The sequence below is a fragment of the Balaenoptera acutorostrata genome, chromosome 3, assembly GCF_949987535.1.
Source record: "Balaenoptera acutorostrata chromosome 3, mBalAcu1.1, whole genome shotgun sequence".
NCBI lineage: Eukaryota > Metazoa > Chordata > Mammalia > Artiodactyla > Balaenopteridae > Balaenoptera > Balaenoptera acutorostrata.
The window spans coordinates 138,980,839-139,006,991 of NC_080066.1; the positions used below are offsets into that span (position 1 = coordinate 138,980,839).

Here is a 26,153-nt window from a genome sequence, read left to right on the forward strand (position 1 = left end):
CCAGCCCCCACTCTCGCCCGCTGAGTCCGCAGCTCGGTTTTTGAAAGACCAACACTAACACTGCAAGGCTGGAGGGCGGGGAGGGGGCGGGTCGCGGCGGGGGCGGGGCTGGGGGCGGGGAAGAAGTGCCCCAGGAATGCGTCGGGAAGTGTAGTTTCAACACCCTCAGTAGCGTAGCTACCCAGGCTCTGCTTGTGGAATGTGAACTACAACTCCCAGGAGAGTACGGGCCCTGCCCGGGAGTACATGCGCAGTGGGCGCCGCATTGTATCCTATCAGGCGAGGAGAGGGTGATGTCACCTGCGAGTTGGTAACCTACGAGCGGCTGTGAAGGAAACTGTTTAACCGGATCCCATTGTACCCGGAGCGCAGAGCCGCCTTTTCAGCATGCGGGGGCTGCTCAGGTAAGGGGGACGTGCCGCGTCGCCCGCCGCACTCCTTCATTAAGTGGCACCGCGAGGTGGCGCGGGGGTGGGCGTGCTTCTTCGGGCCCGGTGCTGGGTTAGCGGCGCGCCCTCCCGCTGCTTCCCCGGAGCTCCCGGGCCAGTAGGTAAATATTAAACCCGTCCTTCAGGTTGGGTCTGGGTGGGAACAGGACCTAGACAGCTCCCGGCTGCCAAGTAGGGTTTGGGAAAATGGCTGCAAGCGCGGTGCAAAGCAAGGCGAGACCGGGGGAAGGCGCCCCCGAGGACGGGGGTGCCTCCCTTCTTTCTTTCTGAGGTGCTCGGATGCCAAGAGAGCCGGCAGGGTACCACTCGCCGCCTTGCTGCTGCCACCCCGGGGCTGGGGCGCTGGGGGTCGTGGCCTTGGCTGAGTGCTGCGGGCACTGCTGCTGTCGGGAGCTGCTGGTCCGGGAGGGACAATCCCGAGGCAGGCTTGGTAGACTCGGAGGTGTGGACCGAAGAGGAGGGACTCGTTTACTCGTTCGCGTCCCAGCAGAACCCCCACCATCCCGGGCACCCTCACCTCAAGACTCATTCGAAAGGGATGGGGTGACTGTAATTTAGGCAAAGTTGGAAGCTAAAGGTCTCAAACCAGAAAGAGGAGGGAAACCCGCGTTGCGGAAGGAGCGAGGGGTGTTGGCGGACAGCAGCGAGGGGCGGCTGCGCAGCCTGCGGACCGGGTTCGAGGCGCCAAAGAGCGCTCCCGCCTCCCGTCCCTCTGGGTAGGGCGCATCTTGGTGCCCCTTGCACTGATGGCTCCCTCGACAAAGAGCACCTGAGCTGGGACAAAGCGTCTGCCCGGAGCGCTGGGCTGGGAGGTGGTAAAGCGGTAGGGAGTGTCGAATAATCTAACGATACGACTCGCAGTGGGGCAGGAGGGCTGGGTAATCGCTTTTCCCAGCTGGTGGTGAAAATCCAACTGCTTGTGATCCGCTTGGAGACGTGCGCGGCGCCCGAGAACTATATAAAGTCCTCTGGATTTCCTTTCCCTAGCACTCTTATCCTTCCTTTCTCTTACTTGTTCATCAAACCCTTGCTAAAGGCTCTGTTCTCAAGTTGCTCGCAGCCTGCGATTGGGATGTTCTGTCTCTTGCGCCCATAAAATATTTTAGGGGACCCAGGAATAGAATACACTCCAACCCCCGTTCCCCACCCCGCCTCCCATCTTCACCCGCAGGAGAGCATCAAGAGTAAATGCCACCCGTGACCGTTTTGCTCCTCTTGAGTTGGTAGTTTCTTGAGGCTCGAGAAGGACCTGGTGAATTGAAGCGGGGTTTGCCTGCAAGATGAATCCCGTTGCCATGGCGACTCCTGCCGTCGGAATCTTAACTGCTCCCACTGCTGTTTCAATTCAGTGTGGCTCTGCGGGCAGCTGGGAGGGCGTGGCCAGTAGGTGTGGTCAGATGCTCTCCCTGGGCCCAGCTGTTCTCTCCTAGTCACCGGTTTCACAGCCCCGGGCTCTCTCCGTTCTCTTGTAAATAGCTTGGACACAATTTTTAGACCCCCTTCCCTCTCGCGTCCCCATACCTGGTCTCTCCACCTCCCTCCCCAGAAAAAGCTGTTAAGAGCCTTTGCCCTGAGGCAAACTCTGAAAATTACAATCAAAAGATCTCTCTCCTTTCAGGCTGATCTCTCATTTCAAGAAAATGAAAACATACATTTTCCTAATAACGTATGTTATAGTGCTGTAGGCAGCTTTCTCCAGGAGGGAGTTCTCTGTTATGCGTGAAGAGAGCTCCCTGGCCACCAGTAAAGGTCCTCAATTTGCCCTAGGTGCAATTCACTGGAAGTTTTTAGGGACAAGTAATAACTGAAATTGAATTCTGGAAGCCACGGCTATCCCTTGTGGTTCTCATGAAATCTAAAGACCTGTCTAGAGGATGCAGATCCTTGAGAGGGTTGGGATCTAGGAAGCCTGGGTCCTTCTCTGGCTCTGTCATTACTGGCTTCCCCATTCTGGAGTGAACCCTCTGCCTCTGGGAACCTCAGTCATTGGTGATGTGGGAAGAGGGGCACAGTGGTTTTCCTAAAGTTGATTTTCGGTATAAAATCTTGTGACTCCAAGAAGGAGTTGTTCATTGTCTTTTATTTTTCTCAAAGAAATCTGAAGATGAGAGTTTAAGCCCAGCTTCTGACACTGTGACATTGGGTTAATATCTCTGAGCCTTACTTGTATGGCAAAATAGCCCGACTTTTCATAGTAATCCCTCAAAGTGGGCAAGGCAGCTATATTAGTATTTATAATATTGGTTCTACTACGACTACTACTACTATTATCCTAGTATCTGGACTTCTATTTATCCTTTTATCGTAGAATTGTTTAGATTTTGACTTTTAATAGATTCTTGTCGAAGGCAGTTATTTGTAATTTAACTGCATTAAGAGTAATTGAATTATGCAAACATTTTGCCTACCTTCTGCTTTCATTTCATACCAAAGTGGATTATCACAGACATTAAAGTTAAGGGGGGAAGGTGTATATCTGCTAACATCTATGCGTGTACATTCGTGTGCAGGTAAATGCTTGGGGTTGCTGTGTGCCAGGCGGTTGACATTCATCATCTTGTTTTAAGTAGGTGGTAACATCCCCACGAGGAAACAGGATCAGAAATTTCACTCACTATTTTTGTCGTAGAAGTTAGCACTGACTGAAATCTCCTTCAGTTATCTCCGTACTTCTGACTCCCTATAATTCTGATAACAATTCCAATGTGTGTGGGTTTTTCCCACTCCGTGAAGGTCTTTGAGAGCAGAGTCTTTGTCTTGTCTATCCCTGTCTATCCAGCATTTAAAGCGGTGTTTGGCCATTGGTAGGTATTTTATAAATATTTGTTAAATCACTACTGACTAGTAGAACCATGATTGGAGATCCAAGATCTGTATTCTTTCCACTGATAGTTTTGTCATCAGTTGTAATATTCCTCTTAGTTTTCTGTCAAGCAGTTTCATCTCAGCATAAACCAAAACTCCTGTGTAGCATGTGACGAGGTATAAACGGCCTTCCATGTGTTTGAAATCGTTGAATTGTAACTATTTGCTTTTGGAATATATTCACTCACAGAGACTTTTTCCCCCTATAATTAATTCTTAATACAATTCTTATTACCCCAAACCAGACGTTTCTAGATTTCTCTCTGTTGTACTGTCCTTGGCCCAGATAACTTTCCCAGGAGGTATATGGCAGGGGAACAGGGAGAGAGACCAAGGCAAAGATACCTAGAGACTTTTGCCAGGCTGCCAATGGCCCCAGAGGCACCATGTCGGTAGAAGAGTGGGCAATAGCTCTCTCATTTGGGGTGGGGTTGTTCTATAAACAGGGGTAAGTTGTTCAGGCTGGCTGATGTGAGCGGGGAACAGGGTAAAAGACATTTGTCCAATATTTGTAGCATTCAGTTATCATCCAGTAAGTTGCATTCTGTGCGTTTTCCGAAGTGTAAATTAGTGAGGAGGTGTGATAGTAAAGAGGGTGCAGTGGGTCATGTCCTTGGGTGGTGCTTACAGGAGCTCAGTGAAGAGGTGCCAAGGAATTTGAACCCTGGCTTTCTTGCTTTGTGGACACGCCTCTGGGTGTTAAGAATTCGTGTGTGTCTGCGTGTGGTTTTATTTGAGCTACTTTGTTTAAAAGGCTGCTTTTAGTGTTGAGACTGTGGTCATCAGAACAAATAAGGTGTTTACAAACAAAACATAGTTAAGACTGAAAGTGTTTCATTTTGTAAATATTTGGGGGATAGTATAAAGAGTGGCTTTGGCTTGAGAATCTTGAGGTCTTCTGTGCAATTACTTAAAAACTTACAGCTGTTGGATCAGGGGAAACAAGCTTTTCCAACAGAGTTTGGTACCACTGAGAGCTTTAGGTGTTTGGTTCAGGAAATAATCACAGAGCCTGTAACTTCTGTGGGGCCATCCCTGGCTTCGTGTCATGCTCCTGGTATTTCCAAGTGTTAAGTCTATCCTTACATTTCAGGAAACAAAGCAACTTTGCCAACTTAGTTTAGCAAACTTGTTGAATCTCTAGAGGGGGCACTAGTCAAAATGAAAATTCTTCTGTTTTATGATTTTTCTTCTTTGGACAAGGAATGTGGACTACTATCACTTATTTTGGCACCATAATTTCTAACTTGGTAATGGAAGGAATCTTTTAAGTGAATGTATGTCTTAAACACTTACCGCATCAGATGATAGTGGTTTCCCTGAGAGCTCGGTTTAGAGGCAACGGCTAGCACAGGTAAATATTTCAGAACTGGGTAAGGAGGGCTTTTTCTGTAGATTGGCAGGGCTGGGGGGGGCAGGCTGGGGCTGTCCTAGGATACCTCTATTGAGGGTTGTGCTTGGAGTGGCTGAGTGGCTGATAGAGATTGGAATTGAAGGATGGATCTGAAGTGCCCCTCCTCCCCCTTCCTTCAGGCTACCACTTATTGCCTCCACTGAAAGAGGGACAGATGAAGACGAGATGCAAGTTGATTTTGGTGACCTACATTCCACTCCAGCAGACTATTTCCACAGCAATAAAAAATTTACCTTTGTATTTTCTGGCATCCTTTCCACTGTTCCAAAAACAGAGAAATGAGCATTTCAGAGTGAGTTTGCATTCATAGTACACATATCTAAAAATGATTTAAATGTTAAGTCCTAGGAGCATAGCAACAAGCACACAGAGCCTGAGCACCGCCCCTCCCCTGCCCATTAATCCATTAATCTGAGGTTACCAAATATACCCTCAGCCTTGGTGAGCTTATTTTCCCTGCTGATGTTTAAGCACACCTGGTTTTTACCCCTGTCTGTGACTTTCTGCAGTAATGGCTCCCCTCATCTGGAATGGGCACTCTTCTGAGCATCTGAATTCTCCCTGTGCTCTCAGATCCAGCTTGAGCGCCATAGCTTCTGGGAAGCCTTCCCTGCCTATCCCTCCGCTTTCACCACCCCGCCCGGGTCCTTGCTCCTTAGCGCCCTCAGCCTGACCACACAACCAAACACTCGTACCTAATGTGATGCCAACAGTCAAGGGATGTGAGGTGCTAAGCTTGGGTCAGGCCTTTCCTTATACTTTACATGAGCTTAACCATGGACTCCTCCACAGCTGCATGAGGTAGGTACTGTTATCACCATTTTACAGCTGAGGAAACTGAGGCATGAAGAACTTAAGGAACTCACCGAGCTCAGGTCACACAGCTAAGAACTGGCAGACCCTGTTAGGGACCCAGGCTTCTAGTTCTTTACACTCCCCCACTATTGCCTTGCCTCTGGTTTTCCTATATGTTATTCTTTTCTCTCCATTGAGTTGGGGGAATCACAACTTCCTTTGTGTCTCTTGATTCTGAAACAGTGCTGGGTCAACAAGTGCTGAGTTGACTAAGAGTAAAACTGCTTCTTCACTTAATGGTTTCTTAGAGTCTGATTTTCTGGAACAGGTATGAGATTTAAAATGTTGCATTTGTTTATTTGAATGTTAAGAAGTTTTGAACTCCCTCCCTTTTGCTTTGTGAATGATAGGCAAATTATTCGAAAAAGGAAATGTTCTTAAATGCCATCTCTGAATCTATGTGGAGTTTGTCCAGCATTAGACCCTCTTGTTAACTGAGATAACTTTTCAGTAGGTTGAATCCCTTACCTGAAGAAAGCCCTTCTCACCCAGAACAGGGCCACAGAAGCCTGTCTTGAGAGTTAAGACTTCCATAACTTCTTAGCTTCCCAACTCCCTGTTGTCTTTTAACATAAATTGTGAAAGCTCTTTTGAAAAGAAAATGAAAACTTGAGTAGTAGTCAAACACATAATCTAATACTGGGTATCCTTACGTATTAAAATAAGCTTTTTCCCCCCTCACCTTAGAAGAGAGACTTACTTTTACAATGGAGCAAATTTGGCACCAAATATACAGTTGCAGTTCTTTTAAACCATAGCCACTATTGTGAATTAAATGTGGAAAACTAGGCAAGCAAGTTCAATTTCCAGTGTAGTTGGTGTGATTTCCTGATTTACAATAGATCTTTTACTTTTGGCTTAACACTGGATATTGTGCCATTTTGACAATATTTAATGAAGGCAATTGAATAAAACAAACTGTGTCATTTAGAGAAATAATAGGAAAGTTATGCCCTAACAGCATATTGCCAGGAAGGGAAAATGAAAACAAAAGACTTCTTAGACCTTAGGCTGCTCAAACATAATATTCATTTAACAGACATTAGTTTCAGAAGCTTTTTTAAATTCAGCTTGTTACATTTCCTAAGTATGTCATTCACCTTTAGTAATAACCTGAGCTCATTCTGTTCTATAAATTGCACCAGGATCGGAGTTGAAGGTTCCTTGTATTTCTGCCAGGCACACAATTAGGGACACGTATTAAACTGGTCTTTGTCCTCTTCATTTCTGAAAAAAATACCTTCTGTACGATTGGCAGACATTGCCCATCTGATGGACTGTCTGAATTTAGACTTCCAAGTGTAGATAGCCTAGATCTGAGCTTTGGGCATTGTCTGGGCAATACAGATGCCCATCTTTTGTTTTTTGAGATGAGTTCTTATATTCTGGCTTACTGGCTAAGCTCAGTTTGTTAGTGACGTACAAACCAGGTCAAGGGCATGGGTTAGCTTTGCCTTGTCTTGGAGTCACCAACTGCACCTGTAATCCTAGTAACTTTTTTTTTTTTTTTAACTCATCATGCTCTTGGTCACAAAGGACACTAGACAGTGGAGGATAGACCCTGTGGATATATCAGTGCATAGCCATCATCACTAAGGGCAAAAGATGATGCCATATTATAAAATGAACTGATGAGGGTCTTAGTTTTTTCAGACCCCATAAGTCAGAGGTAGGGCTTCACCAGCAGTTTGCCTAGGAACTATGTTTATGCTTCTGACAGGTGTCCTCCTGTGAAGAGTGTGGGTCAGGACCAGGGTCAGCTTCCTAAAACATAGCCTTGGTCTTTTCCTTCCCTTTCTTGGTGGTGTGACCACAGTCATTAGTGTGTGTTTTGGTGCCCATTCTAGGCTTCACTCTTCCTTCTCCCATAAAATTCTGCAGATTTGCACCCTGGAAGAAGAGTGAAGGATCGTGCCCAACGTCATTCACCAGGTGAGTTAGGTTATTCACATGTGTCTAGGCTTAAATTTGTATTTGATTCATAGAGATTTGGTAAAACTGAGCAGTGAAATGTCTAGACACGAGTTAAGTTAGAAACTACAGTTCTGTGACAAGAGGGTTAGACTAGGGACCCTTCTAAATCCTGAGAATTTACTACGAAACTTATTGTAAAAAGTTAAAGGAAATGAAATGGACAAATCAGACCATTTAAAGGTCCTTGCTGCATTCTCTACTCTTGAAAGTTGGTGAAATTTTGAATATAGAAAATGTCATATGGTTTTGGCCAAGGTAAATGATTTAGGAATTAAAAAAAAAAATGCTGCCACAGTTACCCCATATTAGCGGTGGCTATTTGAGTTAGGATGATGGTGGCAAAAGAAACAACAATAACATTTCTGTTTGTTTCCCACTCTGTTTGTGTGTGGCAATCTTGTTTGCATTAGAGGTTCTCCTCCCCACACCCCCCCTCCCTGCTCAGCGCTCAATGGTCATTCAGACTAAAAGTCAGAGAGGGTGTGGAATGAATCTTGCTGGAATTGAAGCTGATAGCTGAGACTTCATTATGTCCTCAGAAGGTTAAATGAAAGGCATGTTATTATATTTTTGTATTTTTAAAATCAAGAATAGAGATTAGATTGGACTAGAAAACTTCTGTGACCCATTTAGGGCTTGACACTCAATGAGTAGGTGACACTTACAACTACAGTTCCAGGAACCATGGCAAGAGACTGCCTTGCTTCATATTTTATGCTAAGGAAGTGATTAAAAAAAAATTTTTTTTTTAAGTATATAAAATTTTTAGTTTGACCCAATTTCTTTTCTTTTCCTGTGATGGAAGGTACCTTTCTTCCATACCTCACCTTTTCCTACTATACTCCTTGGATTGTAATTTTTTTTTTTTTTAATGCTTTTTTTTTTTTTTTTAAAGATAGCATTCCTTTTTTTTTTTTGTAATTTTATTTATTTATTTATTTATTTATTTATGGCTGTGTTGGGTCTTCATTTCTGTGCGAGGGCTTTCTCTAGTTGCAGCAAGTGGGGGCCACTCTTCATCGCTGTGCGCAGGCCTCTCACTATCGCAGCCTCTCTTGTTGCGGAGCACAGGCTCCAGACGGCGCAGGCTCAGTAGTTGTGGCTCACGGGCCTAGTTGCTCCGTGGCATGTGGGATCTTCCCAGACCAGGGGTCGAACCCGTGTCCCCTGCATTGGCAGGCAGATTCTCAACCACTGCGCCACCAGGGAAGCCCTGGATTGTAATTTGAGTCTGAAGGACCAGTGACCTACTTCGTTGCCAGGAACCTCTCTGTGGGCAAAGGGAGACCGTGGTCCCCTGTGGCCAGGTTCCATACCAGGGGAGCCACACTCACCGACCTTACAAATGGTCTTCCCCCCAACCTCCTACTTAGAATAGGGAGCTGTGTGGCAGCAGAGAGGGGATGGCTTACATTTTAATTCTCCCAAGCTCAGATTGTTTTTCTGATGGAACAAGTTGGGGGAAGTAGGTGGAAGGGAGGACAGAGGGAGTTATTGGGTTTCACTTATCTTATCATTTGTTTCCCTCTGGATTGCCTTTGTTTATACAGGCCAGGAATTCCTCCAACAGAAAGCATGCATCCACACGGGGATGTTCAGTTTGGGGCTTCCTTCTCCTTGTGCTCCAATTGCTGACTTGGCTTTCCTCTCTCCAGCTTAATCTGAAAGGAGGGCTGGAAATATTTAACCTGCTTTAAATTTTTCTGTTATGTGAAAAAGAGATCCTAAAACAACGACTTGGGGCAAATGGATTAATGATTTTTCTGACAGGGAAAGGGGATGATGCTGAGTATTTAACATCTACGTATAACTTCTTTATGTTGGTCGAGAGTTTAGACATGAATATTTGACACCTTGAATAAAATCCCTTCGCCTTTTGGTTGCTGCTTGGCAATTGCACAGAGGAAAAAGAAACACCATTTGATTTTAGGTTTAGATTTGGGTAATCTTGGCAGTTCCTTTAAACTTTCCTGGGCCTCTGTTTCCTCATCTGTGAAACAATGTGGAAATTCTAAAATTTTATGAGAATGGTTTCATCTTAACATAATGACCTCACTTATATGGCACTGTGTAACGTTGATGTAATGTCCACTGAGTTTCCCTAGAATGGAGATCAGTGAGGGGAATTCTATTTTTTCACCTTCAGAATTTCCAACATTGGTCTCTGCACAAGGTTTCTGAGACCTTGCTCTTAGCTGGAGCTAAACCCTCAACATCTGATCTCTAATCTCCTTAACTAAACAGCTTCTAGTCACGTTCTCCAGTCCTGGGGCTTAGGAAATTCTGTAGGATATAAGTAAGGCATGAGGCTAGATGGTGTCTTTGAGTGACCATCCACTTCTCTTTAAATTGATCATCTCTTTAAACCAGAATTTGATTACCACCATTGCCACACAGGATGGATGTAGCCAACAGTCATGTTTTATTTGGCCAACACAGTGTTATTTTTAAAAAAGGAATGGTTTTAGTGAGCATTTACACTCTGATTTGTCACTGACCTCACAACACCCTAGTGCCTCATACACAGCCACTTTGTTTATGTGATATTTCTTTACCTCCTTGGCCCTTAAGGCATTTGAGTTTTCAATCCCCGTTTTAAACTAAATTAAATTGCAATAAGAGTCTCTTCAAACGTTTATCCAGCTCTGGGCTGGCAAATGACCCAATCCAGGGTTTCTCAATCTCAGCCTTTTAGGCATTTTAGGCGGGATGGTTCTATGTTGTTGGGGTCTGTGCTGTGCATGTATGATGTTTGTTAGCATCCTGGGCCTCTACCCTCTAGATGCTAGTAGCAAACTTTCCCCCAGCTGTGACAACCAAAATGTCTCCAGACATTGCCAAATGTCCCCTGGGGAGCAAAATTGGGCCCTTGAAAGCCAGTTGACAGATTTTGGATGGCCTGGAAATTTTAAACATTGGACCAGGCTTGGATATTTAGGGGTAAATTGGAATTCATCTGGGAGACCAAGCTATCCTGCTGTTTTTATTTATTTGGGTAGTTGGTTAGAGCAAAGTGAAGGTCAGTGGATTAGACTCTTCAGGGTCACTTCTCCATTTTTCCATGACCACTGCCTGGGAGGCCAGGCATAGTTTAAGGACATGTCCTTGGTCACAGCAGGGGACTCTGTGAGATACTGACGCTGGGTCAGGGCGAGCCCACCAGCGCTAGCGGGAAAACAACTTTGAAGCCCATAGCCTGTGTTGGTAGGTCAGTAAAGTTATCTGTGGATAAAGAAGATGAGGCTTTGGGGAAAGAAAAGATCATCTCTGTTGTTATTATCAAACGCCAAAATGCTTAAAAAAAAGAAAAAGTCATTTACCTTTAAAAATGACAGTTTATCTCAAGTCAGCAGTGAGGGAAGAACTCTGTAAAGGATTCGCAGCAGACTGATGTCCGCCTTTTTTTCTCTCCCTCAAAAAAGAATGTCTGTGAAACTTGACTCAAAAACTTGGGCTTTGGCAGCACTCAAACTTGCCTTGTCACTCAGAGTGAGTTTCCGATCAGACTCATCTCTGGCTTCATAAACATGAGGCAGATTTGTTTGTTACAAGTTTCCTAACTTGGCCTATGCCATGGGCCATCATGGAGGATTTCAGAGTCTCTGAGTTATAACTACCAAAGGTGGGAAACACAATAAAATGGCTCCTTTTACTTGGATTTCACTTAGAATAATCAGATTAGATGCAAATTCCTATCAAGCATAGCAGAGGTAAGTGAATAACTAAGTTAAGGGGAAAATATTATATTGAGCATTTTATGGACTATCTCATAAGCTATGGAAGTGACACCTTAAAGCATCATTTGTTTATTCACTTGGCAGGTAAAGAATGTTTTTACACTGGGTGTGAGCATATCAGAATGCTGTTTTAAATCCCAGATTTTTCCCTTTGGAATACAGAACTCTTGTTTTACTAAATAAAGCTCAGATTATCCTCTGTCTTCAGCTTCTGAAATAAACAAATTACATTGTGCAATAGGTGAAGACTCTCCCCAGTGAAAGATTCTTTGCTTTTCACTGGCAAGTAATTTCATGTTTTGCTTATTTGGATCATGTCCACGTTTTCAAAGGAATGTTCCCAGTGTCACTTATAGGAAGCAATGCTCTACAATCCCAAATCAGTTGTTCCAATATCTGTTATTCCTGCAGATCAAATCTTTTACCCTCAGCTCTTTTCTCCCCTAAATGCTGATTTTGAGTCTCAGATGGCCAGTGTTTTCTAGTACTAGAGAAAAATTTGTTAGCATGACATGGTGTTAAAGAATGACAGTTAAAAAAAAAAAAAAAGCAGAATATAGGGTTGTTTTTTTTTTAAGGATGATGAAAATGTTCTAAAATTACTAGTAATGGTTACCAGTTTGTAAATATACTAAAACCCCCTAAACTATACATTTTAAATGAATGAATTTTATGGTGTGTGAATTATGTTGAAACAAAGCTGTTATTCCAAAAAAAAAAAAAAAAAGGCTAAAAAGAATTGGACTAAGTAAAACCTTGGAAACAGAATTTTAGACCTGGGGGATAATATCTTTGACTTACTTTTCTATTTCTTCATGTACATCTCAATGTTTTCTTTAAATAAATAGATGTATAACATGGACAAAGAATAGTTGTGATAATTCCTCAGGACCACCTGAGCCATGGGAAACTTTGTTATAATGAAATTTTGTTGTAATGGAATCTGGCTCATATTCTTCTCATACCTCCTAATTGTGAGCTAGGGCATTAAAGGATAGAAAGCTTTGCACTGTTTTATACCTGCTGTGATGATAAGCTAAGGTTTTGGTGATATGTTTGGCTTAGTCACAATTTGCTTTAAACTTGCTGCATTTGATTATTTTGCAGGATTTTTCTGCTGTAGAAGCCTTCACACTGTAAAAAGCACTCAGGTATATAATCTTGCCTGTAAAGCTAACCGTGTATGTTGGACAAAGAATATTTCATTTATAAGGGATTATGTAGCTCAAGGTTTCTCAAATTTGGATTCATGATCCTTTGAGAAACACTGCATTAAATGTTAAGTTGCTGAATGTTTAGGTACTCACTTGGTGCCACTGGGATCATAAACTCGTGTAGAGGTAGACTTTGAGGTACTATTCGGGTATAAGGTGCTTTTCCAGACATATTAGTTTTATTGCTGCATAATGAATTACCAAAATTTAGTGGCTTAAAACACCACCAGGTCAGAAGTCTAGGCATGCTGTGGCTAGGTTCTCTGCTCAGGGTCTCGCCAGGGTAAAACTCACGGGTCAGCCAAGGCTGCAGTTCTCATCTGGGGTTCAGAGGATTCCTCCAAGCTCTCTGGCTGTTGGCAGAATTTATTTCCTTGTGACTATAGGACTGAATACTCCTAGCTGTTGGCCAGAGACTGCTTTTAGCTCCAAGGGGCAACCTACATTTTATGCTACATGGCCTATACTGGAAGTTCACACAAGGATGTTTGGTTTCTTCTAGGATGTTTGGTTTCTTCTTCTAGGTGTCTTCTTCAATCAGCTAGAGAAGTGGTTGATTTTAAGGTCTCACCTGATTTGGTCAGGCCCACCCAAGATAATCTCCCTTTGACCATATAAGGTAACATAATCACAAGAGTGATAGCTCATCATATTCATAGGTTCCACTCACCCTCAAAAGGTTATGGGGCATCATTTAAAGTTCTGCCTTTCATACCAGATAACAGAAATTATGCTAATATACTGCTGATGATTATTAAGGTGGAAAATCCAAAATCCCAAAATGGATGAAACTTCACAAGTATGCTTCAGGACCCCCTCTGTCTTTTTAAGATACCTCCCCCTCAGATTTATTGCTTTCCATTCCTGCTTTTCTTATTTCAAGTAGAGTGAAAATGAAGATTAAAAAAAAGTTTTGTTATTAAAAGTTCCTACACACAAACACAAAGAATGACTAATATAGCTAATATGAGAATCCTCCATATACCCACAGCTTCACCAGTTATCAGTTCGTGACTAATCTTTCGTTTCTGCTGCCAACTACTTTCCATCAGGATAGACAATATGTAAACAAATGGGTGTGGCAAGTTGGGAAGAACTGACATCTTGACAATATTGAGTCTTATCCATGAACATGGAGTATCTCTCCATTTATTTAATTCTTCTCTCATTTCATTCACTAGAGTTTTGTAGTTTCCCCATATAGATCTTGTACATTTTTTGTACATGAATACCTAAGTATTTCATTTTGGGGATACTAATGCAAATAGTGTTGTTTTTAATTTCACTTTCTACTCATTCATTGTTGGTATATAGGAAAGCAATTTACTTTTATTATTAACCTTATATCTTGCAGACTGTTTTTTTGTAGATAGTTTTTATCAAGTTGAGAAAGTTCTCCTCTATCCCTCGTTCACTGCAAGTTTTTATCATGAATGAGTGTTGAATTTTGTCAAATACTTTTCCTGCATCTATTGATATTATCATGTGATTTGCTTACCTGGGATAAATCCCACTTCCTTTTGGTGTATAATTCTTTATACATGTTGGATTCAGTCTGCTAATATTTTGTTGAGGAATTTTGCATTTATGAGCAATATTGGTCTGTAGTTATCTTTTTTTTTATTATCTTTGGTTTTGCTATTAGTGTAATGCTGGTCTCATAAAAAGAGTTAGGAAGTATTCCCTCTGCTTATATCCTCTGAAAGAGATTGTAGAGAATTGGTGTAATTTTTTCCTTAAATATTTGGTAGAATTTACCAGTGAACCCATCTGGGCCTGGTGCTTTCTGTTTTAGAAGGTTATTAATTATTAAACTCTCTGGTTTGGTTAGTCTTACGGCCTGTAATGCAGAAACTGATCTGTTTGTAGATAGTTGATGTTAAAAGAATAATTTTCAAAGAGTTTAAAAAGTAAGATCCTCACAATTATAAAATAAACATGTCAACAATTTTTATTTAACTTATTAATTAGTGAAGGAATCAGTAAGCTGTCAAGACCAGTTCAAAGGAGAATTTGAAGAGCATATATATGTCTGTCTGTCTGTCTATCAATCCATCCAAACAGCCACAATCAGAAATGCTGGAATAAATTTGCTAGTGGATACAAAACTGATTAATATCCTAAAGGGCTATACAATGTAATGTTTTCTTTTATACATTTACATAAATCAATTTTATCTCTGCCAGACAAAATCCATTTGCTTCCTTATAGATAAAAGCCATTACATTGCTGTGTGTTTTTTACAAGTTAATTCCTACCCCTACAGAGTTGTGAAATAGTCTGGCCCAGCATATTCTCAAACTTTTCCATTTCAGGACATTTTGACCCTATTAAATATTGAAGACTCCAACGAAATTTGTTTTAATGTACAAATCATATTGGAAATCAGAATTGAAACACTTTATTTATTTATTGCTTCCAACTTTTGGCTATTGTTAATAATGCTGCTATGAACATGGGTGTGCAAATATCACTTTGAGACCATGTTTCAATTTTTTTGGATATATACCCAGAGATGGGATATACCCAGGGCCTGAATCATATGGTAGTTCTAACTCTCTTCCCTAGCAGCTCTACCATTTTACATTCCCACCAACAAAAGTGCACATCCTTGCAATATTTATTTTGTTTTTTGTTTTTTTTGAATCGCCATCCTAATGGGTGTGAGGTTATTAAAATTTTCAATAAACTTCTTAGATGACAGCATTTATTTCCATTTTATGTGCAGTATAGGGTAATCATTTTCCTAATGTTTTCCCATTAAAAACTATTATGGGGCTTCCCTGGTGGCGCAGTGGTTGAGAATCTGCCTGCCAATGCAGAGAACGCGGGTTCGAGCCCTGGTCTGGGAAGATCCCACATGCCGCGGAGCAACTCGGCCCGTGAGCCACAATTACTGAGCCTGCGCGTCTGGAGCCTGTGCGCGGCAACGAGAGGCCGCGATAGTGAGAGGCCCACGCACCGCGATGAAGAGTGGCCCCCGCTTGCCACAACTAGAGAAAGCCCTCGCACAGAAACGAAGACCCAACACAGCCATACATACATACATACATACATACATAAAAAGAATGTAAGCAGACAAGAATATCATTAAAAAAAAAAAAAAAAAAAAAAACTATTATGAACATTTTTTTTCTTTTTCAGATTATTTTCTTAGGATATATTTCTTAGAAATGAAATAAATGGGTCAAAAGGTATATAATTTTAAAGTTTTTTATTAAGTACTGCCAAATTGTCCTCAAGAAAGGTTTTGCCAGTTGATGCTGAATCAGGATATTAAAGTGTCGTTCATTTCATGTCTATGCTGTGAATATCATTATCTTACAATTATCTGTGATTCAGCAACTGACAGATGCTATCACATTGTATTTTAATTTGCATTTTTAAAAATTGGTTAAACAGAACTTTTTTCTCTAGGCTATTTGTATTTTTCCTTTCTCAAATGGTCTATTTGCCCATTTATCTATTTAAATCCCAGTGTTTTAAAGAGATCATAAAAGAGATTAATTAGCAATGCAAATATGAAGCCACCAGGACTTTTCACAAATGTATAAATAATCATGGAACCCCTTAGCAAAAAACTTACGAGATCTCTAGGCGCATTTTAAAGTGACCTGAAGTGTTTCTCTGTGATTAACTGTCTCTGGCTACAGATTTGCATAATTAATTATGTTAACAAGCCCTTCCGTCATTATCTGAAGGGAAACCTTAGGTCAACTCCTGCCATTTTGTGGCCAATTTGCATTTCCTGGAGTTTGGCTCAGTGGTTTCTTACTGTAAGTGGTTTTTCTGCTGATAGTGAGACTAATACAGAAGGCTTTTCTGAAGGCAGAGAGAACAAGGGAGATGATGTGTAGTTTTTCCATTGGACTGAAGATGTTTGGAAGAATAGGAGGTAGAACAATGAAATAATCCAAATATTATGAGGAGGGAGGCAGAAGTTTACATTAGAATGGTTTACGCGATGAAAGAAATGTTATACCCAGTTCTTTTTGTTTATATATGGTGTCGCAAAACAGATACTCAGCTGCTTAGCTAAAATATTTAAGGCATTGCCTATACAGCACCTAATATTACAATAATGCTGTACTTATCACAGTCTGATTGTCTTGATGTCGATATATCATAAATCAATATTGTGGGAATGTGGCTTTTCTCCTACATTTAAGCACTTTAGGTTTGTTTTAATTTAAACAGAAAAAAAAAATCTCTTCCAAGCATTGAGAGAAAGGTTCGTGTTTTGAAACTAATTTTAGATAGTTATGGTAACCCGTGATAGAATATAGCGCTGTGTTTCCCAGCACATCCCAGCACATTTTAGAGAAGACCACCTATTCAGAATTATCATGGTTCTGTTGACGTAGTTTTTCTGGAGCTCTGCTTTGAGGCACTGTGGCTGTCCATCTTTGTTCAAGAAGTAACAAGCAAACAAAATGCACAGCACATTCTATGGAGCTTTCTGGTAAGGCAAATGTTGGCAGGTAGTCCCTGTGTGTTTGTTTGGGAAACATGGTTTGACCCAGTGGTGTAGAGGTTATTATGAAAGGATTCTCTGGAGTAAGGACCAAGATCTAGGGGAGAAGGTCACTTTTGCATTCTCCTCCTTGAAACATCAATTCATGACTTCCTAGCCTAGAAAAAGATATTTCTCCCCAGCTCATTAGTTAGTTCCTAGGCACCATTCAGATCACAAGTGGTTTGATTCATTATAAATTGACCGATGGAACGGAATTTCCAAGAGTACCAAAGCCTTTCTAAGTAAAGAATGAGACACTTCATTTGCACATTCTGTGGACAAATGACACCTCTAATGTAAAATGGACTATGAGATGTTTTGTCTTAATTTTCTATCATGTTTTATTGATTTGCAATGGCAAAATCTTGTGAAATATCTTTAATATGAAACAGAGTAGAGTTTATAAAATCTTTTATTCTGTGGCTGATAAAATCCTAGGCTAAAATTATTCAAACATACTTTTCTATCAATAGTTAATGTTTAAAAGTATAGGGCTTCCGTGGTGGTGCAGTGGTTAAGAATCCGCTTGCCAATGCAGGAGACACGGGTTCAAGCCCTGGTCCGGGAAGATCCCACATGCCACGGAGCAACTAAGCCCGTGCGCCACAACTACTGAGCCTGCGCTCTAGAGCCCGCGAGCCACAACTACTGAGCCTGAGTGCTACAACTACTGAAGCCCGCGCGCCTAGAGCCCGTGCTCTGCAACAAGACAAGCCACCCAATGAGAAGCCCGCGCACGTCAGCGAAGAGTAGCCCCCACTCGCTGCAACTAGAGAAAAGCCCACGTGCAGCAACAAAGACCCAACACAGCCAAAATAAATAAATAAATAAATTTATTAAAAAATATATATATAAAAGACTGCTCTGTCATTTTCTGATTCAGCCATTCCCTGTTAATTCTTCGTATAAAAGTTTTGGGTGGACTATATGATTGATGGACTCACATTTTGTAACTTTCTTTATGTAGGTTTTATTTTTTAAAGGGGCTGGTCCTAAGTGGGTAAAGCTTTGACAGTTTGTAAGATATAATATCATTAATTCTCAACTGTTATTTGATTTGTGTTTACTGAGATTTTCAAATGTATTATTTATCTTGTTTTGTTCTTTTGAAGAAACAGTTTTAATACCTAGGCTTAAAAGTGACAAAGTATATGTCCATATTATAGCAATAATGCTATAGTTTATTTAGTACAATCATCTAGTTGAGAGGCGTGAACTTTTTTGAAGTGAGAATTTTTAAAAGTAATATCAGACAGAAAGCCTTTAAATTATCAATTGTCCCAAGGAGAACTAATACAAGTAATTAAGTCAAAGTTTCAAACCGTATATTATGGCTCACATTGTAGAAAACTCTCCAGCGGGGAAATGCGGATTCTTTAGCCTGCTATCTACTGTGTCATTTTGGCCCACAGTTTCTTGGGTTTCAATTTCCTCACATGTAAAATGTGAGGTTTGGATTAGCTCACCAGTTCTGTGACAGTTTTGTCTCTAGTGGCTTTTAAAGGGGTGTAGCATTCACTGTCTGAGTTGACCCTAAGAGCTCTGCATCAGAAGTCAGGATGACTCCTTTTTAGATCTGGCAAAATTACTGGAACGAGTAATTTGCCTAGTAATAAGTTTAGTGTAATGACAGAATCGGAGTTATAACTTGGGTCTCCACTGCCATCACATCCTAGATGATTATCTGACACAGCCCTGGACATCAGATACACATGTCCCTTCCCCTTCCCCACAGTCATGGCAGACAGTGTTTATCTAATGCTTATCTAATGTGACATTTCTTTCCTACCCAGCCTGGACGTGGCTTCAGAATCCATCTCAAAGCAACATTCTAGTAGCCACAGCTAACAGACAAGGAATTCTAATTAGTTTGACATTGTGGGTAGTAGAGTCATTAAAATATAAAAGGCCACTCTAAGTTTTTTTTAAGGAAGTTTACTTATATTGTTTAATTCAAGTGGAATATTGTTGCCTTCTTTTTAGCAGTGGTTCCCAATGTGATGGTTCCTTTTTAATTAAAAAAAAATTATAGATTCTGTATTATAATGACCGTGAATTCAGTAACACTTTCAATGAATTTCAGTTTTATTAATCACAGTATATAAATTCATTTGGAGAAGTGGGCATACATACATATGAAACATTTACATGCTTATGAATGAAAGACTTGTAATACTTCCAGCCCCCTCCCCCCTCCCCCACCCCATCCCCAATCCCCAGCCACCAAGAGTCAGGTATTAGAAATCATTATTCTATATTACTTTGTCTTTTTTTTCTTGGTTTTAGTTTAAGTAGGATCGAATTTTTGTTTTAAGGGACCTCATCAGTGGTTTCCATTCTGTGTGCTGGGGAGTCCCAATTCCAGGAGGTGCCTCAAGGGGAACCCCCCCCCTTGTTCCACAGCCCTTCCAGCTTTAACCAGCCTGTCTACTTCAAACTCTTCTATATTCTGCGGTTTTCCATGAGCTTTCATTTAGATAAAGGGTTTCACAGATTTTTAAAGTTGAAAACCACCGATAATCCTACCTGCCCATTTTTCACACAGTGTTTCGAGGTTACCCTATTAGTTAACACTGGAGCCAAGATAAGGACCACTATTGTGCAACTTGCAGGCCACTCTTCATCCCCTTACCCGAGCTGCTATTCATAGGACAGTGGAGGATGTAAGCTGACACCACCACCAGCTCTGAGTTCAACAGATACTTACATGGAAAGAAAAATTGTTCACATTGTAATACCAGGGAACTCAAATCTATTTCCACCCTTGAATAAAAGGTTATATGGTGTACATATTTGTAAATATTTGTCTTGTTTGGGTGTGGGCTTCTTTTACTGTTTGGGATGGGTGGAGGGATGGTGAGGTTTTTTTTTTTTTTTTTTGAGGCTTTTTTTTTTTAACTTAATTTTATTTTAAAACAGTAACGAGTGATGCTTTGGGCAGAAGACAGTTTCCTTTCTCTTCTTCCTGTGCTGTGCGGTGCCTTCTCCCCACTCTGTGTTTGTGGCATGCTTTACCTTGTCCTGATTTTAACCATTGTCTAAGCAGAATCTCTGGTCTCTTTCCTAGATTTTGCTGTCTATCAGAGGACAACCTCGGGGCTCATTTCTCTGCATTGGTCACCTATTATCATTATTAAATCAACATGCCATCAAGATATCAGCCAAATATGATACTTAACATGCCTGGTCTGGGCTACCTTTTTTTTTTTTTTTTTTTGCCTGGGATGTTAGTCTGAAGCTGAATGTCCCTCTAAAGCTCAGTATGATTTTAGGACTTGCTTACTTGCTTACCTCAGCTTACCTTACACATTTGAGGCTGTAGGTGATCCAGAATAGCTGGAATAAGTGTCTGGTGACAGTTTGCAGAGGGTGCTGTGTTGATCCCAGCACCATGCCTGGGTGTGGGGTGTTAAGTGTTTCTGTTCAGATTCTTCTGGGTTGGCTGCTCCCACAGACCCTTAACAGAGTGCTTGCTTCCTTGCCTTCCTCGGGAAGGTCATCTCCCGAGCAGAGGTGCTTTTCTGGTAACTGTGGCAAAGCCAGCCATTTCACTTCAGTCAATAGTTTCAACCTGCTCCTTTCCCATATGTTTTAACAGGCCTGATGCTGAGAAACTGAAGTGACTTTCTCTGGACCAGTTCACTTTTTACTTAAAGTGGAAGTGTCCAGAATTAGGAAATAAAAGGAAGAAAGAAAAAAACTGGCAGAGAGTCTTACGTTGGAAAACTGAAACTATCTGTTGTCTTTCTTTTTTTTAAATTTTGGTTTCTGCTCTGATTTTTTTAAATTAATTGATTAATTTTTGGCTGCCTTGGGTCTTCATTGCTGCACATGGGCTTTTCTCTAGTTGCGGTGCATGGGCTTCTCATTGTGGTGGCTTCTCTTGTTGCAGAGCACGGGCTCTAGGCACACAGGCTTCAGTAGTTGTGGCATGTGGGCTCAGTAGTTGTGACTTGCAGGCTGTAGAGTGTAGGCTCAGTAGTTGTGGTGCACGGGCTTAGTTGCTCCGCGGCATGTGGGATCTTCCCTGACCAGGGCTTGAACTCGTGTCTCCTGCATTGGCAGGCGGATTCTTAACCACTGCACCACCAGGGAAGCCCTATCTGTTATCTTTAACAGGAGATATTTCCCTCTCATCCGTCAGCGCTTTAACAAGTCTGTTTTCTTTCAGAATAAGTTAGGATGGCTTACTGCAAGTTCATTGCCCACCTAAGGGAAGACTGTATGAGAGCTTTAGTTATCATAGCTCATCACCAATGCACTAGAGGCTCACCAGATTCCCTTGTGGGGGGTCGGGGAGAGCGTGGTAACATGATGAGTTTGAAGGGCCCTCAAAGTATATACAAAGTTAATGTGCTTTGGTGGAAATGGTTCATTAATTGTAACTTCATTTTCTTCTCAAGGCAAATTGGGATCTCGGAGGTGTTAAAATGTCCACCGTTCATATCTGTGTCACTGGAATTATTGATTAGTTTGCTGTAATCACATCTAGAGTGACTGCTGTTTCAGGTAAAAAGAGTAGGAATGTAACCTGAAGGATTATTATCCAGAAACTTTTTCTTAAAGGCATCCCTAGAAATCTGAGTAAATCTGTAGTCTAGCTAACTGTAATGTGTCAATATCAATTTCCTGGGTTTGATAATGTATCATAGTTATGTAAGATATTACCAATGGGGGAAGCTGGGGACTTTCCTCTCCTTCTTCTCTTCTTTTTTGTTTCCAATTTCTTATGCGTCTAAGGTTATGACAAGATTGAAAAGTTAAAAGAAAAATACCCTGAGAAGAATTACCATTCCAGGTGAGACACTTCACTTCAGATCTGTTATCTTTCATTCCTTCCTTCTTCCCTTCCTTCCTCCCTCCCTCCTTCCTTCCTTCCCTCCTTCCCTTCCTCCCTCCTTCTTTCCTCAGCTTTACTGGGATATATTTCACATATATAAATCACCTATTTTAGAGTACAGTTAATTGGTTTTTTTCACAGTTCATTGTTTATCCACAGAGTTGTGTAACCATCACCACAATCTAATCCTAGAACATTTTCAACTCTCCAGAAAGGAACTCCATAGGCATTAGCAGTCATCTGTGTACCTTTCCTTCCCCCACCCCCATCTTCATCCCAGGCAACCATTAATCTGCTTTCTGTCTGTATGGATTGGCCTCTTCTGGACGCTTAATATAAATGGGGTCATAAAATATGTGGTCTTGTGTGACTGGCTTCTTTCATTTAGTATAATGTTTTCAAGACTTCATCCATGTCATAGCATATATCAGGACTTAATTCTTTTTTATTGCCAAATAATATTCCATTTTATGGATACACCACATTTGTATATTCATGGACATTTAGGCTATTTCCATTCTGTGGTTATTATGAACAATGCTTCTGTCAGCATTAATGTATAAGTTTTTGTGTGAACATATGTTTTCAGTTCTCTTGGGTAAATACCTAAATATGAAATTGCTAGGTCATACGGAGACTCTATGCTTAACATTTTGAGGAACTGCCAAACAGTTTTCCAAAGGGGCTGTACCATTTTATATTCCTACCAGCAGTGAATGAAGCTTCCAGTTTTCCACAGCTCAGGTGTTTCTTAAACACTTTGTTTTTGTTGTGTTTACTAAATGTTTCCTCTTGTCTTGGTGGGTGTAAGAGTAGGGAACTGAATGGTAACTTTGGAGGAAATGAAACAAATGAAAATGAAATAAATTATTTTCAGATAGGCTGAATGTAGTTCTGGAAGCCTTTCAGCCCCTAGCCTATAAACCTTCCTGTTTGACTGAATATGACATTACCAGGAATTTTACTGTCCTGCTTTTATTCTCCCTGAAGAGAGAAAAGAAATACGTCCTTTCCTCAGCTAGACATGGAAGGTTCAAACAAACATAAAGGACCCCTGAGTTATTAACAATTCCATGGGAACATGTACTTGGTCTATGCCCAGACTAGTTTCTCTAAAATCATTCTCTTGGTGCTTCCTCTGTGCTGTTCTCCACCGGAGTGTAACACAAGGGCTGAATCAAGGTTTGTTGAGTTGGTATTTGGAAAAGAAGCGATGACTGGATGCTGGTCAGCTGGCTCGGGCTGTTGGCAGGCCTACCCCGGACCGGGATTTCTGCAGGCTGCAGCCTCTCAGTTGTTACAGGCCTGCACCAGGCAGTGGTGTTTGCATTTGCCCTGTCCGAGCTAAGGGTAACAAGGCCTTTCATAATCTACCAGGGCAGTGAGCAGGCAAGTCCAGAGATCTTGAAAATGGCCCAGGACACCAGCCAAAGACAAGATCCCAGCTCCTTTGCCCTGTCTGGCCGACTTCAGGAGTAGGCAGGGAAGGGAACAACAAGAAATGTCGTTTCTTAGTTCTGGTATGTAGATCTGAGGACTCCCACTATCTTGGTTACTTTTGGTCATATATTGGCAGCAAGCAATCAGATTATTTTGCCTGCTGAAACCAAACTGTAACAAAGACTCGCCTCTTATGACCACCTTTCTCAGGTTCCCCCTATTTTTTTTTTTTCCAGAAAAGGATATATTTTTTTAATTCAAGTAACTGCAAAGCTAGAAGCTAGAGGGGGGCCCCAGGCTGGGACAAATAATGGCTCCCCCCCCTCCCCTGCCGTTTATCTTCTTGCAGAGCAGAACTTTATGAATGATGGTTGCAAGGGTAGATTCCCTACAGATTTTCATTAACACACTCATTGTGTGCCTCTGTCACTCTCCTTTTGGGTGGGGCTCACTACACACAGGTAGTGTCTAGAAGGTGAGTGTTTGTCCCTAGGGCCTCTCCAGGCCTGTTTTAGCTGGCAATCTCCTCCTTGAGCACTCTCGAGCCATACCTCCTTTGACTTCCCAGAGTCCCTCCCTGAAATGCCTTGCCCAGATCAGGAGAGGACCCCATGTTCCTTTCTCCTTTCCATTAAAAACTGTCCATCTCAGCACATTCTTCCAACATCCTGTATTACCTCTGTCAAATCAATATCTTGCTTCCATTAAAATGATGTTGAGGGTATGAATGTATATGTGTAAGTGTGGGTATGTGGTTTTTGGACAGCTGTCTATTTATTACACCCATGCAAATGTCTACCCATTTTATTAAGCCTATATGTCATAGATTAGGCAAAAAAAATTTTTTAAGTACATCCATTTCAGGGGTCAATTTCATATCTCCATGAAGCATTAGAATACTTTAATGTTAGAGTAACAGTTGATTTATTTTCTGTTGGCTAGCCCATTGTGTAATTTCTGTAGTAATTAATGTATCTGGCTTAATGACTTAAATTGGAGCTATAAAAAATTGAGTTTATATACAACACATATATATTCTTTTGACTTGTTTTTGGCCCAGCCAATGCTTTGACTGGATTCAGAGTTTATAATGCCTTCCCAAACTCCCCCAGATAGGAGTTTCCAGCAGTTAAAATTTTTTTAAAACAGATCTTTGATATACATTAGTTCGTCTGACATTGTGTTTGACTTGGTCTTGGGAGAAAGAGAAGTGTCTAAAAAAAGGCTGCCTCTCATGCAGGTAGGGGGAGGAAAACTGGCTCTTCCTAATCTGTATATGTGCCTTTTTTGTTACTGACCACAGTGGACCCAGAGAGGCAGCCTGTGTGACATGCCAAGCCTCAGGACCAGCTCCCTGTGAATGTGTTTGACCGATTTCTAAGGCAGTAGGGATTGATCAACCATCAGTCACCATAGCACTTCATACAGCTACCTTCATCTTCAGTAGTGCGAGTGGATTTATCTGCATTACAGCTTACCCACAGAACATCGTCCTTTTATCTCTTTGTGACATTTGCACCTTTGATGGGCTTCTGACTGTATCAGTGTGGCTTATAACTTTAGTTATGAGTGGAAGTCTGAGATCCGATTCTTCTAAATACACATGTCCTGTGCTGTCCAGTAAAGTAGTGACCAGCTGTATGTGGCTATTGATAAGCAGGTGTGAAACATAACGAAAGAACAAAGAACGAGTGATCCTTCACAAAGGAGAAAATGTAAAGCCACTTCTTGAAGTGCTGTAAGAAGAACTGAAAGTGTTCTTGCTTGTCCCAGAAGACAGCAGAGAACAAGGACCAGGACTCTCCCACAGCATGCCGGCGGTCTCCCCAGGGGCTTATTCCACGAACTGTCTTAAGTGCTATGGAGTAAGTTTTTCCAGCCTGCAGAAAAGATCATTTAAAAGAAAAAACAACCGAAAACAAAACAAAACAAAACACCAAACTCCCACAGCCTCACCTACAAAGTTTCTGAAGATAAGCTGGTGATAGGGGTGTGCTAGTGTAGTGTGTTAAGTTCCTCTTCAGCATTACACACTTGGCCTAAGTTTGGAGAGGAATTTAGTTGTAATTTTGATGTATGCACCATCGCTACCAAATGCCAACATTAAAAAGAACACAGTTACAGTAGCCACATTTCAGACCCTTGGTAGCCACATGTGGCTAGTGACTGCTCTGTTGGCCATTGCAGAGATAGAACATATCCATTGTCACAGAAGGTTGGCTGTTGGCTTCTTTTTAGTCCACAGTAAGTTTGTATGCAGACTATTATATAATACTCTTTCCTCCAAGAGTAAAACTCAGACTAAAGTCTAGGAAATTGGAATTTCTGCTTGCCAGAACTGGATCTTAGATCTACCTGAGACTTAGTGCCAATGTCTTTTATATGTTTGTGAACATATAAACATATAAGGTTTGGTTTGACCATGAACTTGGCTGGAATGCATTCTGATTCATCCTGTCCTTACTTACTCTGGCTTCTTGTTTTCAGGATCCTGCCTTTCTAGTATTCCTTTGGTGCCCACTCCTTTGCCTCAGGGACTGTGGTACTGCATTTAGCCATGCCTTTATTCATTCTTAACTATGGTCTAACATCTTGCTCCAAATGTGTACACTTACCTTGTCTGGGTGTTAGCCATAGATTGTGTTTGGACCCAAGAGTGGTTCCTGCTATGGATTTTCCAGAATGGCATCCATTGTCAATCACTGAACCACAAGGAAAAGTATTGTCTTCACTTAATTTCTTGATTTTAAGCATTTGACCAAAGTTTCAAGGCCTCTTCTCCTGAGATTTTGTTTTACCAGAAGCTTCTGGCAGGAGGTAGAATGATCTGAGGGAGAGATTAATGGAGG

General features: G+C 41.5%; 1 protein-coding gene across 3 annotated transcripts in view; it reads left to right on the forward strand.

The window, feature by feature from the left end:
• The first annotated feature begins 278 nt into the window (after positions 1 to 278).
• Positions 279 to 26,153, forward strand: part of DAAM1 (dishevelled associated activator of morphogenesis 1) — a 175,201-nt gene continuing 149,326 nt past the window's right edge. For 2 of the 3 annotated variants that reach the window (XM_057544132.1, XM_057544134.1), the window contains exon 1: positions 279 to 404. The gene's annotated coding sequence lies outside the window, so the exon portion shown is untranslated. The other variant, XM_057544133.1, reaches the window with a different exon arrangement.